Genomic DNA, 20,955 nt, shown 5'->3' with positions numbered 1-20,955 from the left:
GCTATTGTTTAGCTTGGGCCAAAAGTATTCGGGCCTGTGATTTATTTACTATAAATAACTTGTGAAACATTTTTTTGCAAAAAAAACCCTTGAAGGCAACCCCTACCTTATCATCGACATTGAAGCTAGGCAACGTAAACTCAAAGAAAAAGCAATGTGGGCACAGGTGAAAGTTGCAGAACAACAAGAAGCTCAGATAATTAATCAGGCTAATGAAGCAGGACATACAAAAATGAAACCTAACATTGGTGAAGGAAAAGGTCTAATGAATATAGAAGAAACTAAAAAGAAATGGCCATGTTTTAATTGCGGAAAGATAGGGCATTGGAAGAACGAGTGTAAGTTACCTCCAAAAATGAATACCGAAAATAAATAATTGAATCCACAGGTGCAGAATGAAGTGAATTGCCAATCACTGCCACAGCAACAGGTAGTTACCTAGCAGAGTCAGGTGCCACAACACAGGATTCTACAGTGGAGCGCAGGTAAAGAAATTGCTGCGCGCAGCTGCTGTTTCGCAGTATTGGCTACAACCGGATGGAAATGAATTGGATGAAAGCTTATGACGGTGCCTAGGAGAGGAAGAGGAGTGCGTGCTTGGCGCAACTCTAGAGGTAGATCAGTCAAGTCCCTTTGTGGATGGAAAGATGAATGGTGTAAATGTTATTTTCATTGTTGACACTGGCGCTACCAGTTCTACTGCCAGATCAATGGAAATCCCAAACCTTCCTCTCTCAGGAGAAAACCTCCAAGTTGTTGGTGTGGCAAACAGACAAATTAAAGCACCTCTCACACAACCAGTAGAGGTGGAAATTGGTCCCTTTTAAGAAATGCATCACTTTGTGGTGTGCGATAGCAGTCCTGTAAATTTACTGGGACGCGATATACTATGTAAGATGAATTGTGTCATATATTGTACCCCAGATGGCATTGCTTTCCAGACATCGGATGACAGTATTTAATATAAAGTGACAATGGCAGTCATTGACTCTGGAAGAGGTGAGACATTTCCTGTGTTTGATAAAGAGAAAATTCCCATTGAACTTAAAAAGAAAGTTAAGAATGAGATGTGGGATTTTACAGATGAAGATATAGGTTAAATTAAAGGAGTAAGTCCAGTAAAAATTACTATAAAAGAACACACAGTTAATCTGAATTATCCATCATACAAATTGACACCAGAAATTATTGCAGGAATAACATCAGTAATTGACAAAATGATTGAGCAAGGAATTTTAAGAGATAATGAGCAGTCCATGTAATTCACCTATAATGGGACTGAAAAAGCCTAATGGAACCTTCAGAATAGTACAAAACCTGAGAAAGGTGAATAAAATTGTCGTCTCCTGTTGTCTAATCGTGCCAAATCCTGCTGTGATTTTATATCAAATTCCACATGATGCGGAATGGTACACAGTCATTGATTTGTGCAATGCATTCTTCTCAATTCCATTACACCCTGATAGCCAGCAAATGTTTGCTTTCAGGTTTGGAGAGCGTATTTTGGCATGGTGCCGGATTCCTCCGGGGTATACTGAAAGTAGTTCTATATTTAATCAGATCCTGAAGAAATCTCTAGAAAGTTTGACAACGCCTGAGAAATCTGTATTGGTTCAATACATTGATGACCTATTGGTGACATCAAGTACCAAGGAAGCTTGCATTTCTGACACAATTGCACTGTTGAATCATTTGGCAGAAGGAGTGTTAAGGGTGGTCGGATTCACAGACCTTCTGTAGCATGTGTTCAGCATGGTGTTCCTTCTTAATCGGATTTGCATGTTTTTAGATATCCCCTCCTAGAACTCCTTGAGTTCCTTGTGCTGTGTTATGTACTTTTGAGACAATCCCTAAGGAACTGAAAAAGACGTCTCTCGCGTGCATCCACGCTTGTCTTACTGATTTTGACGAGACCACGCCCCCTTTACCTAGCGTTCGCGCTTCGCGGAAGCTATCGGAGCCTTTGTTTCTCGATTTATCCCTGTTCCAGTTCCCGATATTTGATTCCTGGACAGCTTTTATTGGAGAGAACTTGAGTACCTTTTTGTCTATTCCCTCGCTTGCAACCACTCTCTCCCGAGGGGTGGCGTGTCCTGACCCCGCAACCCTTCTCTTCCGGGTTCCACCCTATTCCGAGTTACGACTCCATCATCTTTACCTGGCATTTCTCTGTGTTTGTGAGTATTGTTATACCGTGTGTATGTTTAGAGAGGTGCTCGTTCCGCTCCGTCTTTAATTTACGAGCCGGACAGCATTTCCTCTTATCTCGAAGGAGTCCGTAACATTGCTGTCTTCGAGAGCTCCTTCCCGCTCTGTCTTTAGTTTGAGTTGGGCAGAGCTTCTCACTCGTGTTTGTGTTTTATGTACACCCGTTCCTCTCTGTCTTTAGTTTAAGAGCCGGACGTGGTTTTGTGTACACCCGTTACGCTCTGTCTTTAGTTTATGAGCCGGACGTGGTTTGCTCAACTCCTCATTCAGAACGTTTCCTCCTGGCTCTATTCTGTTATGCCTTGAGCTAGTAGGAATTTTCTTGGTACTGAGTTTTTCTCCTCTGCTGTTGCTCTGAATGCCAGGTGAAACCCCTATCCTCACACGTTTTTGCTGTAACCCCTTTTCTCTATTTGAGTCCTTTGCTGTTGCTGGGGTACATATCTTCCCTGGTGAATTTTCCACTCTGGAGTTTCCTGGTGACCCTTCTGTCAAGGTCTGACTCTCACTATCGAGGGGTAAGTGGAACTTCATGTTGAACACTTGTATGTAATTCTTGTTGTTTCATTGTAGTTAGAAGTACTGTGTATTTTTTTGCAGCCTTCTCCTGTCTAAAAGCCTGCAGCCTTCTCCTGTCTACAAGCCTGCAGCTACTCCATCCTTCTGGGGGAGAGTTGGTACATTCCTTGGATTATTCCCCCCACACTTTTTGGGAGTAGTTGGCATTGAGTGTGTATATATCCCACTCTTGTCGTTGCTTTTTTGGAAGTGTGGAGGACTTTCATCTTCGCTTCTGTGGAACTTGGCCCCCATTAGGGGAACCTCGACAGTAAGCCAAGACCACGAAGACATTCCACCCGAGCGAAGATGAATATTGATAACACCCGCAGTCCTTCCGACCCAGCAACCCTATTACCTAGTCAAGCTCCTACAGTAGAAGACCTTTCTATAGTGTTAATAGAGTTGCAAAATGAAGTAGCTCAGTTACGTTCAGAGAATCTAAAATTACAGGCAGAAGTCACCCAATTAAAGTCACAAGATCTAAGTGCAACAGTAGGGTTGGGTGCCATTCCCAAAGGAATGAGAAATTATATTCAGCCAGCACATTTTTCTGTTCCGACCTTTTCTGCAAGTGTCACATCTGGTGACACAAGTGCTATACCTCCTGTTCAGGTTACAGTTCATATCCCTAGTCAAGTCCCATTAGCTATGCCAGAAAGATTCACAGGGGATAGTTCTAAGTTCAATAGTTTCATGACTCAATGCCACCTTCAGTTTATGTGCAAAGCGGCTGCTTTCCCTGATGATGCTGCGAAGGTAGCATTTGTTATTTTGTATTTAGCTGGGAATGCAGCCAAATGGGCAGTACCCCTTGTGGAAACTAATGATCCCTTGTTATATGATTATAACAATTTTCAAGAGAAGCTGAGAAGTCTCTTTGCCAAACATACATACATACATGCAGGCTAGTGACAACGCCCTCTTAATTTAAAGTAGGGTTCTAAAGATCTCCTCACATATATCACACAATTTAATAGACTACTGGCAGAAACGTATTGGCCTGAAGACAAGACAACATCCTCGTTTTACAGAGGACTATCAGATGAGTTAAAGGATATATTATCTCAGATAGTTAATCCACCTGAGGACTGTCCTTCATTCATCGAACTCACTGTAAAATTAAATCATCGATTACAAGAAAGGAGAGGAGAAAAATCTCGAGCAGGGTTTCCAAAGTATGTCATACAGAGAACTGACAAAAAAGATATTCCAGAGCCCATGCAAATTGGCGGTGTGAGAGGTCCTATATCAGAGGAAGAAAAATCAAGAAGACTTAAAAACAATCTATGCCTGTACTGCGGAAAAGGAGGACATTTTGCAAGAGATTGCCCAGTTAGGCCTTCAGTTCCTCCCAAAAAAGTTTGCTAGTACTCAGGAAAACTAAAAAACTTGAAGAATAATGAGATCGATTCTTCAAGTTCATCATCTTCTCAGGTCTCAAAATCCAGCAAAACCCTAATTAGGTTTAAAGCATTTTATTAAGGTACAAAAAACATGGGGAAGGGAATAGGAGGTCAAGCGAGCATACAGTACAAAAGGCGAAACGGTGCAGCGGTTCAGAAGGAAAGTAGGGAGGCAGGAAGCCCCAGAGGGTAACAAGGCATAAGTCTTTAAGGCAATAAGGCATTGTGAATGACTCCCCAGTAGACCCCCCCTCCCTGAGCAAGGCCGAGCTGGAATAGCGTCCCGCAACACAGTGAAAAAAGAAAAACACACCATCCCTCCAACCCCCCGACCCCGGAAAATTAGAAGAAAGAGAAGCAAAGAAGGAAAAGGAAGAAAACAATACCCCAACATCCCCGTCCGAAGGTCAGCATTAGAAGCATATAACCCCGCCTCCCACCCCCAGCCCCAGACCCCTGATCCCGCACATTCAATCCGCTGGAGCCGCCGGCGGCGTCAGCCTAAGAAGTCGTAGGTACCGTGGACATGTGAGCTCGCGAAATTCCGTGGACAGCAGTGCCAAAAAGGGGTGCCAGAGCTCTTCAAACTGGTCAACATTCCCAGCCACCGTTAGCGACATCTTCTCCATGCCCAGTACCTGCCAGAGCCTGTGTAGCCAACCAGTGATAGAGGGGGCAGTGGGGGTACGCCAGAGTACCAGGATGTTTTGAACCGCGGAGCCTAGCGCAATCGCAATCTGCCTACCCCTGCGGGACTTCAGCGGGTACATCAGGTCATTGGGGAGGCCTAGCAAGACATACGCAGGGAAGCGCGGGAGCTCGATCTCAAAATGCCTATCCACCTCATCTAAGACCTCTTTCCAATAGGCCGACAGCACCGGGCACTCCCAGAGAATGTGCGTGAGGGTACCCTCCTGTCCGCAGCTGCGCCAGCAACCTTTATCGCCGATTTTGCGCATCTCGTAGAGCCTCTCTGGGGTGTAATACCAATAGGTGGACACCTTAGTAAAGGTCTCCGTCAGCCCCGTGTGGCAAAACCCTAATTAGACCAGTGAAACATTTTTTTCTAAATGTGACCCTCATAATTTCAAATCAAGACAGACATAACATGTCTATATTACTAGACTCTGGAGCCACGGGAAATTTTCTTGAGATACAGTTAGCTCATCAAATGAACATCCCTTTCATTAGGAAGAGTCATCCTGAACCAGTTAAGTCAGTAGATGGTTCAGAACTATCTTCCGGTTTGATTGTTCATCAAACACCTCCCCTTATATTGGTATGTGGCAATGGACATTCTGAACATATAACCTTTGATTTGATTGACACTCCCAATTTTGGAGCAATATTAGGGGTTCCATGGCTACAAGCTCATAATCCACAAATTGATTGGATAGAACGTACAGTGACGCTCAAATCTCCATTCTGTATGTTGCACTGTTATCAGGAAGCCAGTGACAGTCTACATCCTTTATGTTGTACCGTTCAATCTGTGGCAGCCACATCTGTGGTACCAGATGTCTATTCAGAGTTCGATTCAGTATTTAATGAAGAAGAGCCTACTAAACTACCCCCACATCGTAGTTACGATTGTCATATCGATTTGATACCAGGGACAGAACTTCCTAATAGTAGAATATATGCTTTGACCTCGGCTGAAACTGACTACCTGAATAAGTATTTGGAAGAAATGCTGCAGAAAGGCTTTATTAGGCATTCATCATCCCCTGTGTCCTCGCCTTTGTTTTTTATTCACAAACGGGAGGGAGGCTTGAGAGCCTGCCTGGACTACAGAGCTTTGAACAAAATCACCATTAAAAAAAGGTATCCTCGGCCACTCATTCCGGTCCTTCTTGAACAAGTGCGAGGTGCAAAGATCTTTAACAAGATTGACTTGCGAGGTGCGTACCATCTTATCCGGATTAAAGAGGGTGATGAGTGGAAAACTGCATTTCGCACCCGTTTTGGGTTATAAGAGCACTGCGTCATGCCCTTCGGCTTATGTAACGTTCCAGCTGCGTTCCAATATTTTATCAATTAAGTTATGCGAGAATTTCTTGATGTGTTTGTCATCGTTTACATCGATGATATTTTGATTTACTCACAAACTGAAGAAGAACATGACTCATGTAAAAAGAGTATTAAAGAAATTACAGGAGAATTCTTTATTTGCCAAGTTAGACAAAAGCACTTTTCACACCGATACCATTGATTTTTTGGGATTCATAATCTCACCCCAGGGAATCCAAATGGATTAGAAAAAGACCAAAGCTCTAATGGAATGGCCAAGTCCCACTACGATCAAAGAGGTGCAATCCTTTCTAGGGTTTGCCAATTTGTATAGGAGATTCATTGATCATTTCTCTGATACCATCACTCCTATTACAAAATTACTCAAGAAAGGTACCAAGTTTTCAAGGACAGAAGATGCGGAAAAAGCCTTTGGTACTCTAAAAGACAAATTTGCTTCCGCTCCAATAATCCGTCATGCCGATAACACTCAGCCTTTTTTTTGGAAGCTGATGTTTCTCAATTAGCTGTTGGAGCAGTGTTAGCTCTGAGAGATAGGAGTACAGGTCAACTGCATCCAGTTGCTTATTTTTCAAATACCCTTCTCCCAGCAGAACGGAATTATACCATAGGCGTAAGAGTTACTAGCCATCAAGTTGTCTTTTCAAGAGTGGAGGCATTACCTTTTAGGATCCCCACATGTTATCACCATTTTTTCAGACCACAGAAATTTGCAATTCTTTTAAATCTGCCAAAGCTCTCACACCGAGACAGATGAGATGGGTGTCATTCTTCAGTGAATACGATTTCGTAATCACTTATAGACCAGCCGCACAACAGGGCAAAGCAGACGCTCTATTGCGTAATAATAGCCCTCAAGAAGAGCTCAAAGAAGAGGTGCCCTTTATCATTCTTGAGTATAAGATCATTGGAGCAGAAGAACACAATACCAAAACATTTTTTGAGCTGTTAAGAGAGCATTGTGCACTTATCCCTGCAGAAGAATGGAAGAAGAATCCTTTGCGTTCTATCAAAGAAGGATTATATTACCATGATAACAGATTGTACATACCCATTCCCTCCTTACAGAATCAAATACTAGAGTGGTGCCATAAAAGTGTTTTAGCAGGACATCCAGGGGATGTCAAGACTGCTAGTACATGTCAAAGATGTTTTTGGGGGGACAACATGAATAAAGAGATCACTGCTTTTGTAAAAGCATCGCATTGTGCCCCCACAGGATTATTAAAGGTGATACCTGCTCCTCCCAAACCGTGACACACTATAAGTATGGATTTTATAACGGAGCTCCACTGTAGTCAGGGGTATAATACAATATTTGTAGTAGTGGACATGTTGTCTAAGATGGCCCATTTTGTCCCTTTAAAAAAGATACTGTCTTCCCAAGAGTTAGTACAGATCTTCTTGACTCATGTCATTCGATTACATGAATGAATGAATACTTTCTTGTAGAGCGCATGGCTACCCTCGAGAATCCCAGCGCTGTAAGACCGGAGGACGTTAGAAGGACATTATTGAAACAAGAATGTCTTTAGTCGCTTCCTGAAAGCCAGGTGGTTAGATTCATGCCTGATGTTGTCTGGTAGTTTGTTCCATCCTTTGGATGCTTGTACAGAAAGCAGGCGGCCGTCCATCCGAGCCAGCTTCACCCTGGGTACTACAAGCAGATTTCGCTAGTTAGATCTAAGAGATCTCACCGATTGATGGCGGCGAAACAGGGGATCAAGAATGGAAGGGCCAGCATTATGGATGGACTTATGCGCCAAACACAAGGTTTTAAACAAAATCCTTTCCTGAATAGGTAGCCATAGGTACATGGCGTCCCTGCTGTTATTGTATCGGACAGAGGCCCTCAATTTATCTCAAAGTTTTGCCAAGGGGTGTGTTCAGTGTTACAAATTGGATTACAGACTGTCTACAGCCTATCACCCTCAAACAGATGGGCAGAATGAGAGAACAAATCAAACATTAGAGCAGTATTTACGATATCTTCTGACCAGTCTGTCTACTACCTGGGTGGAGGCTCTCCCATTGGCAGAATTCGCATACAATGCAACTCACTCATCCCTAGGGGTCTCCCCTTTCTTTTTTAATTATGCAGAACATCCAGGATTTCTATCCATCCCCTTTCCAAAAGAACTTGATAATATCCCAGCTTTAAAAGAACATCTTCAACATTTGAAGGCAGTTTGGGAAAGGAGCATTCAAGAATTAAATAAAACCAAAGAAAGTATGAAACACCAGGTAGACAAGCATCATCGAGCAGAGCCACATTATGAGATAGGGGAAAAGGTTTGGCTATCTACCAAGAATCTCAAACTTCAAAGATCCAAGAAACTACAACCCCGTTTCATAGGTCCGTATGCAATCAGCAAGGTCATAACTCCAGTCACTTTGAAATTGCATTTACCTCACACATAAAAATTCATCCTGTTTTTCATTACTCCTTACTCAAGAAATACATACCCCCATTGAAATCTGAACCACCTCCCCCCTCCTATAGAGATAGAGGGAGAAGAAGAATTTGAAGTACACCAAATCCTAGATTCTAGGAGACAGAGAGGGAAATTGCAATACTTAGTGGATTGGGCAGGATACCCTCCTGAAGACAGAACCTGGGAACCTGCAGAAAATGTTCATGCCCCCAATCTAGTGAGAAGATTCCATAGATGACACCCCACTAAACCACGCCCTGGAGGGAGGCTTTTGGGGGGGAGAACTGTTAGGGGTGGTCTGATTCACAGACCTTCTGTAGCATGTGTTCAGCATGGTGTTCCTTCTTAATCGGATTTGCATGTTTTTAGATATCCCCTCCTAGAACTCCTTGAGTTCCTTGTGCTCTGTCATGTACTTTTGAGACAATCCCTAAGGAACTGAAAAAGACGTCTCTCACGTGAATCCAAGCTTGGCTTACTAATTTTTACATGACCACGCCCCCTTTACATAGCGTTCGCTCTTCGTGCTTCGTGGAAGCTATCGGAGCCTTTGTTTCTCGATTTATCCCTGTTCCAGTTCCCAATATTTGATTCCTGGTCAGCGTTTTTGGAGAGAACATGAGTGCCTTGTTGTCTATTCCCTCGCTTGCAACCACCCTCTTCCGAGGGGTGGCGTGTCCTGACACCACAACCCTTCTCTTCCGGGTTCCACCCTATTCCAAGTTACGACTCCATCATCTTTAGCTGGCATTTCTCTGTGTTCGTGAGTATTGTTATACCGTGTGTATGTTTAGAGAGGTGCTCGTTCCGCTCCGTCTTTAATTTACGAGCCCGACAGCATTTCCTCTTGTCTCGAGTGAGTCTGTAACATTGTTGTCTTCGAGAACTGCTTCCCGCTCTGTCTTTAGTTTATGAGTTGGGCAGAGCCTTCCATTTGTGTTTGTGTTTTGTGTACACCCGTTCAGCTCTGTCTTTAGTTTATGAGCCGGACGTGGTTTGCTCAACTCCTCATTAAGAACGTTTCCACCTAGCTCTATTCTGTTATGCCTTGAGCTAGTAGGAATTTCCTTGGTACTGAGTTTTTCTCCTCTGCTGTTGCTCTGAATGCCAGGTGAAAGCCCTATCCTCACACGATTTTGCTGTAACCCCTTTTTTGTGTGAGTCCTTTGCTGTTGCTGGGGTACATATCTTCCCTGGCGTATTTTCCACTCTGGAGTTTCCTGGTGACCCTTCAGTCAAGGTCTGACTCTCACTATCGAGGGGTAAGTGGAACTTCATGTTGAACACTTGTATGTCATTCTTGTTGTTTCATTGTAGTTAGAAGTACTGTGTATTTTTTGCAGCCTTCTCCTGTCTACAAGCCTCCAGCTACTCCATCCAGCTGGGGGAGAGTTGGTACACTCCGTGGATTATTCCCCCCACACTTTTTGGGAGCAGTTGGCATTGAGTGTGTATATATCCCACTCTTGTTGCTTTTTTGGAAGTGTGGAGGACTTTCATCTTCGCTTCTTTGGAACTTGGCCCCCCATTAGGGGAACCTCGACAAGGAGGACTTAAGGTGTCTCCATCAAAAATACAGTTTTGCCAACAAGAAGTACAGTATCTGGGTCATAAGATTAAAAAGGTCATGAGAAAGGTGACAACAGAAAGAATAAGGATTATCGGAAGAATGAGACCCCCAACAACACAGAAAGTGGTGTGAATGTTCCTTGGAATGGTTGGTTATTGCCAACAGTGGATACATAGATTTTCTTTGATTGCCAAACCTTTACAGCGATTGACAAAAGGTGATGTGAAAGATCCAATTGTGTTGGATGAGAAGGAGATGGAAGCTTTTGAGCAATTGAGAAACAGTTTGTGTGAAGCTCCAGCGCTGGGCATACCAGACTGTGAGAAAGAATTTGAACTGTACTGCAGTGAAAGAGATGGGTGTGCGCTTTCAGTTCTAGTGCAAAGACATGGGAGAATGAGAAGGCTGATAGCCTATTTTTCAGCTCTATTCGGCCCAGTGGCAAAAGCCTTGCCTGGTTGTCTGAAAGCTATAGCTGTTACTTGTGTGAGTCTGGAACAGAGTGAAGGCATTGTGATGGGATATCCAGTGTATGTTCCACATTCAGTTGCGATCCTTTTGACCTGAACGAAAACGCAGTTTATGACCCACAGTCGATTGACCAGATATGAGAAAGTACTTCTGGGTGCAGATAATGTAACGATTTTAAGATGTATAAATGTGAATCCTTCCACCTTACTGCCTGATGCGTTTAATGCAGAAGTCAAGGATGATGTTGATCATAATTGTTTAGATGTACTTGAATTCTGTACAAAGCCCGACCAGACATTAAAGGTGAACCGCTAGAAGAAGAATCGGATTATGTGATGTTCATGGATGGATCATGTTTTAGAACAGACAAAGGAATTTTCAGTGCAGCGTATGCAGTATGTAGAGTGGCAGCCATAATGGAAGCATCTTGTTTGAGAGGAATACGTTCAGCCCAAGTTGCTGAGCTGATTGCTCTGTTTCGAGTTTGTAAACTGGGAAAGAATTTCCGAATTACTGTAATTACGGATAGCCATTATGCGTTTGGAGTTGTGCATGATTTTGGACAGATTTGGTCCCAGAGGGGATATATGACCTCTTCGGGATCTCAAATCAGGATTGGTGAGTTTGTGAAAATGTTGCTTGAGGCGATACAGCTGCCTAAGATGATTGCGGTTGTGAAGTGTGCAGCCTACAAGAATGGAGATTACTACATTACTGAAGGAAACAAATTTGCAGATGCAATTGCTCAATATTGCGCAAGACATATGAGTTCGATGAATCGGAGAAGGGAAAAAGAACGTTTTGTGTCCTTTAATGCTTACTAATGTAGCTGAAACCTGGGAAGAAATGAAACAGTTGCAGGAAGAACAAGTGATAAGGAAGAAGATACATGGATAAAAGCAGGTTGCAGTCAAAGAGAGGATGATGAGGTTTGGGTTTACAGGGATGAAAGACCAGTTATTCCTGATAGCATGATCTCTAGCATGGCACGGCTGACCCATGGACAGGCACACATTGGCAGAGATGCAATGATCAGACTTTTCAAACAGACTTGTATAACCCCACGTTTAGGATTATAGCGGAAAGCCTTTGTCAAAGAAGTCTTAATAGTTAAATCCAGTTGTGAGTTTGGGAACAATAGTGCAGGAGGGAGGTCCTTTTACCAGAATGCAACTTGATTTCATAGAAATGCCACCATGTAACAGATTGCGGTATGTTTTGGTAATTGTTTTCTTGTTGGGTGGAAGCATATCCAACAAGAAGGAATGATGGAGTTACTGTAGCAAAATATCTGCTGAGAGAGTTAATTCCTAGGTATGGTTTCCCAGTAACCATAGAAACAGACAGAGGAAGTCCTTTCCAGAACGAGATCATAAAATTGATATGTGAGGCACTGGATATTCAACAGAATTTGCATTGAGCCTACAGACCAGAGGTTTCTGGGGTGATTGAACAAGTGAATGGGACAATCAAAAACAGACTGGGAAAAATGTGTTTGGCCACAGGACTGAAATGGCCTGATGCTTTGCCACTTGTTTTAATGACCCTAAGGAGTGTATCTGACAGAAGAACAGGTGTGAGTCCACATGAAATAATAATGGGACGAGCAATGAGACAAGCATTTGTACCTGTCAACAAACTGCTGACTATAACTGATGATCGTATTCTGGACTATTGAAAAGGATTGGCTGATGTGGTACATTCTGTGTTTCATTAGGTGGGAACAGATGCGAGTACTTTTGAAAAGCACCCAACTCACGATCCGAGTCCTGCAGATTGGGTACTCATCAAGGTACACAGAAGAAGAAATTGCCTGGTTCCACGGTGGGATAAGCCACGACAAGGGATCCTGGTCAACACCACAGCAGTAAAGTGTGCAGGTGTGAAAAAGTGGATCCATGCCAGCCATACCATCAAAGTTCCAGAACCTGAAGATCGACATGCGAGTCGACATCTGGAAGTAACAGGCACTAATTCAGTTTCTGATACAGAGAATGAGGCAAGCAGAATTCCAGATTCAGAAGCTCGACCTGTAAGTCGACATCTGGAGATATCAGATACCAGTTCAGCATCCGAAGCAGAGACTGAAATAATAAGTTTTCCAAGTGAAATAAGGTCCGAAACAGAATCAGAGGAGAGTGATGGAGAAATAGAACAAAGGAGAAGTCAAAGAAAGAGAACTTGGAAAGTGGAACGTGAAATAACAGGGGCTGGAAAGAAAAGGCCAAGGAAAGGAGATAATTGGCCCAAAGAAACTAAAGGACTGAAATTCAAAATAATAAATGTGAATAAAAACAAGGAGGAACAAGTGAATGAGATAACAAGTCAAGAAGGACAATCAAAAGAGAATGAAGGACAATTGCAAAGGGCAAAAAGAGTAAAAAGACCAAATCTGAAATACAAATCACCTGAATGGCCTTATATTGCACGCAGTCAAGATAACCAAGGTGAAAAGTGTGAGTAAAAGAACAAAAAGTGAACTATATTCATATTGTAGTAGTAGAAAGCTTTATTCGATTTTAGTACAAATATAAAATCATAAAAGCGACAGTCAATATATACAATTTCATCTGCATCAAATATTACATATTAAACAGAAGTATTAAACAAAATGTGTGAACACACATACAATAAAGCTTTACATCCATACTATAATTCTAACAGCTAAAAATGCAAAGATAGGCATATCAGTCAACAATAGTCTAGTGTATTCTTTAGAAGTACCGTTAGATTTCAAAGTGGCTCGGATTTTCAGACAAGTTTTTAAGTACATGGCTATACATTTGACACTTGATACTGAATCTAAGAATTGTAATGCCATAAAGGCGGGACGACATCTTCTCAGACCAAGGGACGATAGGATAGGAATGATCCATCATTTGCGTGGTACTACATAATATTTACAAAACAGTACATGTATGTTTTGTAGCGTAGTTCCTACTTTCCCAATAGGCCCTGCGCATTGGAATAACATAAACAGTAGTATCGACGTAGAAGTGCGGATCTTCCAGGCCTCTACTGACTATGCTAAACTTAATTGGGTTTGTTACCAACTAGCTCAGAGGTCACTGGAAACTTTCTTCTCTGAATAGGAAGTGATCAGCTTCCCTGGTACAGACAAGAAGGGATTCAGTTTTCCAACAGCCGTGCAACATGACAACTTTGCTCCTCAGATCAAGAGTCAATCTCTAGGGTCGTGTGAAACAATAGACAGTTATTTTACTCAGTCAGGTTGGTGCAGATTACTTTCACAATATGTAGAGAATAGAGAGACGGGCGTTGTCAATAAAAGGTAACATTTATTGAACATTCTTTCTTCTCGTACAAGAGAAATGAATTGCCACAATTGCAAGACTTGTTATTATAAAAATTACGTACAGTAAGATAAGTATTGCGAAATAATACTGTAAAAGCATTGATATGGTTTCTTAGCCATACAATGGTTTAAAAGGAATAAAACATATATACATTCATATATACATTAGGCTAAAATACTCAACTGGTGCTTCTAACTACGCCTACCCCAGTGTACCTGACCTAAGCCTAATACTTGGGAGGGGAGTAAGTAAGTAGCTTTAAGTTAAGTTGGTTTTGCCAAGGTTTGCTTCAAGAATTCTCTCTCAAGGGTTTAGTCAACACCATACCTCTGGAATAGAATGATGGAGGTCTGGTATCTCCCTCAGGGCCCGATATCCCAGTCACCCGCAAGGGTAGACTAGAAACGCCGGAGCTGGATTTCTCTGCAGGAGAAAGGCAGCGTCTCTTCTTCAGCGCGTCGAGGAGGAGGGGCAGCGTCCGCGGGCAGCTTGCATCTGCTGGGCTCTTGCAGGGGACGGCTGTTCAGCTCCTAGGTTCACCACACCATCGTTCGCTAGTTAGCAGCGATAGCAGTAGCGATAGCAGCTATGGTGTCATCAGCATGACAGCTTCTTCAGCAGCAGCGATGGCATTGAGGCAGCTAGCAGCTTCAGCGATGGCATTAGCGTAAACAGCAGCAACATCAGCGTTTCCTTAAGGCAACGTTGGTAATATTTATACCTGAAAGGTGCCTTGTTTGACGTAAGTTTGCTGGACATAAGAAGTCAATAAAGATGTCACTAGGAAGTGATCATCTATCAGTGCTCATTAGAGTTCTATTACTAATCAAAACACAGCAAGCGGGGATTTCCAGGTTTGCTGAGTTTTTATCTTGTTGAAGAACTCGGAGTGTTAATCTAGGAATCTCAGATAGTAACCTCTGCTCTGTCAGTGCACTAATTGGTTGCAAAGGAAGTGGCAGAGAAAGCTATTCTGGAATGTGGCTCTGTTCGTGTGAGGCCAGAGATGAGTTTCTGAATATTGCACTTGAACGGTTATGCCAATATAGGGAATAAATGGATTTAAATGGATTTATAGCCGAATAGGGGCATACGGTCACAGTATCGATCAGGATCCTAGATTAGAACGCCACAGTTTGACTGTTCAGAGGTATCATCACATGGACACTGAGTGATGGGAATTGACCAATCCTGTCTCCCTGGATATATAACCAAACGAAAAAACAAATTAAATCTGAACCGGGTCAACAGATACTTTTCATAAGTTGTCAAACAGAAAGTAAGATGCGGCTGAATGCCCATAGAGCTTTGAATGGTTAAAATATGATAGTTTGTGGCTTTTTGAGATTCTTAGGCCAAGCGGATTTCCCCCAGGTGAGATAAGCATAACAACTGTAAGGCCTTTCTAGTAATAATATTTAAGGAAGCCGGGTCATTGAAGTATATGGGGAGGTCCAGATCCTTTAGGAAGTTATGGACATATAATAACCATGGGACATTCAACCAATTATCTAAAACCAGACAGTCTTTGATTAATGAACGGGTCAGGTGGCACTGCTCCGTCGTCCAAATGCGATGCCACAATAGTATAGGTTGGATTTTTATGTGATCTTCGATATATTCCATGCCTAGTTCCATGTGACATGCGTAAGTTGGAGAGGACTGGGGGACGGCCAAGAGGTAACGGATAAAGGTGTTTTCAACCCTTTGTAAATTAGACAAAGGTACATAGCCCCACACCCCAGCGCCGTATATAGCTGCACTATGGCATTTGGCGTAGTATATTTGCAAAAGTTCTTTGGGGTGCGGCTTACCTATTTTTCGGGAAGAGGTAATCGGTGCGGAAGAGGCTCTTAGCAATAGGAGATGTCTACTATCAGTGGTAGATTTCCAGCAGGAGATATTATCAAAAAGAAAGCGACTTATGCTTAGATCTCTTTTTCCCGAAATGTATGACCAATGTTTTCTTTATGTTGACCTTAAGGTCTAACGAGGCCATGAATTTGCAGTATAAATTTAATTGGGTCTGAAGTTGGACTGGGGTTCGGGCCATAACTACTGCGTCGTCCGCATAGAGTAACACCGGGATCGGACGACGGGCGATTGTTGGAAGGTCCTGGCTCCCTTCCAACATGGCCTTCTCAAGGCCATTTGTATATAGGTTGAATAGAAAAGGAGCCAGGACACACCCTTGTCTGACTCCCCTAGTTACTCCAAACGGACGAGTGAGCTCCCCATTTACCCCGAATCTTACCCTTGCCGAGGCGCCTGAATACAGCTCACATAAAAAGAATGTTATACAGGGGTCCACGCCCATTTCTGCCAGGATTGACCACAGCCTGGAATGTGATACCCAGTCAAAGGCTGCGGTCAAGTCCACATATACCAGATGGAGATTGCCTTTCTTTGCCTGTACATATTTTCCAACTAAAAAGGAGAGATTCAAAGCCTGCTCTACAGTACCCAAACCCTCCTGGAAACCATAATGCAGGTCTGTCATGATGTTATTGTCTTTGGACCAAACCTGCAATCTCTCCAGAATCAAGCGACCAGCCACTTTGCCTAGTAAATCCAGGAGGGAAATGGGCCTATAACATGTTGGGTTATTACGGTCTCCCTTCTTAAAGATAGGGAGCAGGATGGAAGTAGACCAGGTTTCTATAAGTCCTCCCATTAAGGCGACCTCGATTACTCTAGTTAGTACCGGTGACCAGAGCTCCTGGGTGTGCGTGTAGATGTCCAAAGGCACACCGTCTGGCCCAGGTGCTTTCCCGGACTTTGAAGAAGACAAAGCCTTACCTCCTCATGGCTAAAGGAATGTTCGATGGGGTAAGGCGGAGCGTAAGGATTTATACAGTATTGTGTGTTGTCACCCTCAAAGATCTGAGAAAAGTGGGAGACCCATTCCTCTGCTGGAATCGCTACTTCCACACTAGGGCCATTGCTGATTGTATTAAGAAAGGGAGAGTTAACCACTTTCCAAAACTGTATGCTGTCTTTCCTATTACAGCTCTTGTGGAGCTTCTCCCAGAGCTCTTTTTTCCTCTCTTTTTTACATTCTTTTTTCGCCTTGTTATAGAGTTTTCTCAGCCTGCTAATCTCTATTAGATCCCTCTTTGTTTTATGTAAAGCTAATTTTAGGGCAGAGAGTTTTACGACAGTCTGAGTTAAACCATCCTTTTTCTTGTTGGGCAATCTGTTTTTGTTTGCGGAAGAGTTCCTTACTGACCACATTAGTTATGTCTGTGAAATTATTCAAAATTTCCTCAGCTGTGGAGAAGGGGTTTAGACATAATTCCAACATAGGGAGGGATTTGATAATAACTTTTTGTGTAATGATGTCTGGATCAACTTTTGCCCATTTTACTGAGTACCCATTGCTTTTATTCAAGTTTAGAGCTTTGATTCAACAAGCCCAAGTTGTCGGCTGGGGGGGTCCAAACGATGCTCTAATACTTAGGCTGTTTGGGAAGTGGTCACTACTCGCATCATCTCCTGTACAGAACGATTGCAGATCATCCCTCATATAGATCGAAGTTAGAATGAAATCAATTGTTGTACTGCAACCCCTACCATGAAAAGTGGGTGAGAAATTGATAGATGGTACGACCAACTCATTAGCGAAACCCAATCCTAGCATAAAAAAGTTTCTCATTTAAAGCGTTCCCGACATTTGAGTGAGCAAAATGGGTTAGGGGACTCATATTGAAAAGAATGGATAAAATAAGGTAAAGACGTTTGGTCAAAAGACAAAAGCTGGAAAAAATCCAAATAAAATTAAAGGACTGAATAAAAGGTAAAAGAGCTGTTGGCTCAAAGTACATACTTCTAAGTGTGAAAAGACATTATTTTGTAATATAAATATATAGTTCTAAGTCCAAATAGTTATAATGGCTGAAAATGAAGATAGAAGATCTAGATGTAGATTTTTGCGCAAATGGTGGTTTTACTGTTCAGGTTTATTAATGCTTACTTGGTTTATTTTAGCAATAATTGTTCCATTTAGACCAAATTCAGAAAATGCATCAGAAGTGAATAATAACACAAATAGCAATAAGGCACATAACACAAAGAATGATGTAACATTGGTGGATAATACTGAACTTCATAGAGATAGGTAAATTAATGATTTTCAAAGAATGTTTTTACGAGGCTTCTTTACGAATATGTTGAAACCATGGACGTACGTGATTATTATGTATGCATGCAATTACCTGCATCTGTGTCAGAAGGTGTAATATATCATCACCTTCCTTTGACGTATAGAATAACCTGTAGTGTACTAGCTAGTGTATTTTGAAGAACAAGTATTTTTAGACATGGTAGAAGACAGAAGGATTAAATATCAAAGAAAGGCAACTGGATACAAAATGAAAACACCACCGTGGGGTTTTGATGAAGGGAATTATGAAAAGAGTGATACTAAAATAGTAATAGGATTAGACTTGCCACAGCAAGGAAAACTGTGTATTCGTAGAGATTACTTTATGTATGACAATTATTATGTGGGTTCCAGTGAATGCAATGATACATATAGAATTATGGGGGGATGGGGATTCAAAGGATTAAAAGATCCAGTGTTTCCAGGGATCTATTTTATATGTGGGAACAAGGCTTATTACAGGTTGCTGGACCACTGGTACGGAACATGCTATCTGGGACTGGTCTTTCCAAAGATATTTCATGTACATAGAGGAACTAAAGGAACTCAGGAATAGGTAAACCACTAACACTTAGACAAAGAGAAAGTTTTGCAGAGATAATAGGTGATATTTTTGGAGCACTGATACCAGCAGTGGGTATATCATTTAATGCAAATAAAATTCGTAAATTGTCAACGATAGTAGATCGTTTGTCAACAAATACTGCAGGAGGTTTCTTAATGGTAAATACCGAAATGGTTGCCACGAGAGCTATGGTGATGCAAAATCTACTTGCTCTTGACATTCTTTTGGCAAAAGAAGGAGGAGTCTGTGCAGTATTGAAAGTGCAACATTGTTGTACATATATTCCTGATAAAAGTCAAAATAGCCAAAGATATATTAAGAATATTACTGAGTTACATAAAGACATTGCTCCACTGGAGGTTGATGGTGTTCTGGAGAAACTTGGTAAAAGTTTTTCCACTGTGAAGAAATGGTTTGCAGAAATAGGTAGTTCATTAATAGGGAAAATACTAATACCTGTAATAATAGTAATATTAATGACATTAATGATCAGATTAGCTTGTGTATGTATAAGAAAGAGAAAAGCAGAAAACAAAACAAAAAAGTAAATCGAGAAATATAAGTAAAGAGAGCACAAGAAACATTTTTGATAAATTGGTAGAGATGGTTTTCTGGTGATGTTGAAAAATCACCAAAGGGGGAGTTGATGGAGCGGGGGAAATACAAAAAATGTTTGTACCCCTTCGAAGTTAACAACCTCATAACTTTAATGATACTAATTGTGTGACGCATGCAAACTAATCAACAAAATGCACTTAGACACTATATACGTGGGAAACTAACTAGCTATGTTGCAAAAATCAAATTGATGAATAAAATGTGATGTGAAGTAACACAGAATGTGATTAAGAGTATATTGCATGTATTTCTGTGTTTGTAGTAGATTTATATTGTGGCATAGAATGCGGATGGTAAGTAAAATTGCTTTAAATTGTTTCATTTGCTAGGTAACACCTAACACGAATCATTAGAATGGTGGGTGGTAAACAGAAGGGCTTAAGTTCTGTATCTACTTTTTCTTATGTTTACTTTTGTGCTAGTTTCCATGAGGGCCTGGTTGGGCTCGTCTTAAAGTGGCTGATATTATATGCGACTGTGCACAGAAAAATTAAAGATGGCCCAGCGCATGGGTAGAGCGTATTTTCAGTCACAAGTGTATGGCCTATGTCCGGAGTGAGAGCTGTCAAGGCCAGCCTGGCCTGTTACAGACTAATTTAAAAAACCTGGGAATGGATGAGCAATGAAACATGGATGCGGAGAAAATATTCCAAATGTTAACCAAGTACCAATGTGAACAGTTTATGAAGTCATGAGAACCTCTGGGATGACGCCGGACTTTACAAACTGGTTTGAGCTAGGAGGACAATGAGGTGATCATCACCACCCCTCCAGTGGACCAATCAGGAGTGAATGTAGCCCATAAAATGCTTTAAATGTGGGTGTAGAAAGTTAGTGAAAGGGTATAAGAGACAGGGGTGTGAAATTTATAAAAATATCTACTTGTCCATAGGGCAGGTTGCTTCATAAATCTACTTGTCCTGTAACAAAATCCACTTGTCCCTTTGGTGCCATGTAGTGCTGTCACAAATTATGGCAGCAATCTCATTATATAAGAGCTCTTATAGAGCCTATCTGATTATGCCAGGGAATAAACTAGTAATCATTTTATGTTGCCACGTTTCCGCAGATCTACATACTGGGACTGAAAATCGTGGTAAGCAGTAGTTCCAGGGTTGGAATGCCCTTTTGAGTTTGTGCAAACCTACTAACTTGCATGTTTTAGGGGGTTTCAACAAATCTTTAATCTTTCAAATGTTGGAAATTTACTCCTGAGAGTGGCAGACGTAAACCTTCTTTTCAGAGTTGGGAAAAAAGTAGTTGGAGGGAAAATGAACTTTCAAACATCCAGGTTTTCACATGAGCAAATCTACACATGCATATTTGCTCATGCTAAGATGCAGTTCACAAATATTTTGTAGAAGTACAATTTCTTGCCCTATTAATGTAAATTCTTGTGAATTCACGAAAGCCAAATACCAAAGGTGCACTTTTGAGACTTTCTTTAATAATTGGGCCCCTAATTTGATCTGGCGTTAACCATGACCTTTTGTGTTTATTAAAATTCTCTCTATCTCTGAATCGGCTGGCTTCACTGTGAGTGACAGCATTCTGCTCTTTCACAAGGAGCATATTGGTACACAAATTAGTTTTGTTCAGTGCCAGTAACTAATG

The sequence above is a fragment of the Lissotriton vulgaris genome, chromosome 11 (assembly GCF_964263255.1).
Source record: "Lissotriton vulgaris chromosome 11, aLisVul1.2, whole genome shotgun sequence".
In the NCBI taxonomy this organism is placed as follows: Eukaryota; Metazoa; Chordata; class Amphibia; order Caudata; family Salamandridae; genus Lissotriton; species Lissotriton vulgaris.
The sequence above is the reverse complement of the archived record's forward strand: the minus strand, read 5'-3'. Positions refer to the sequence as shown.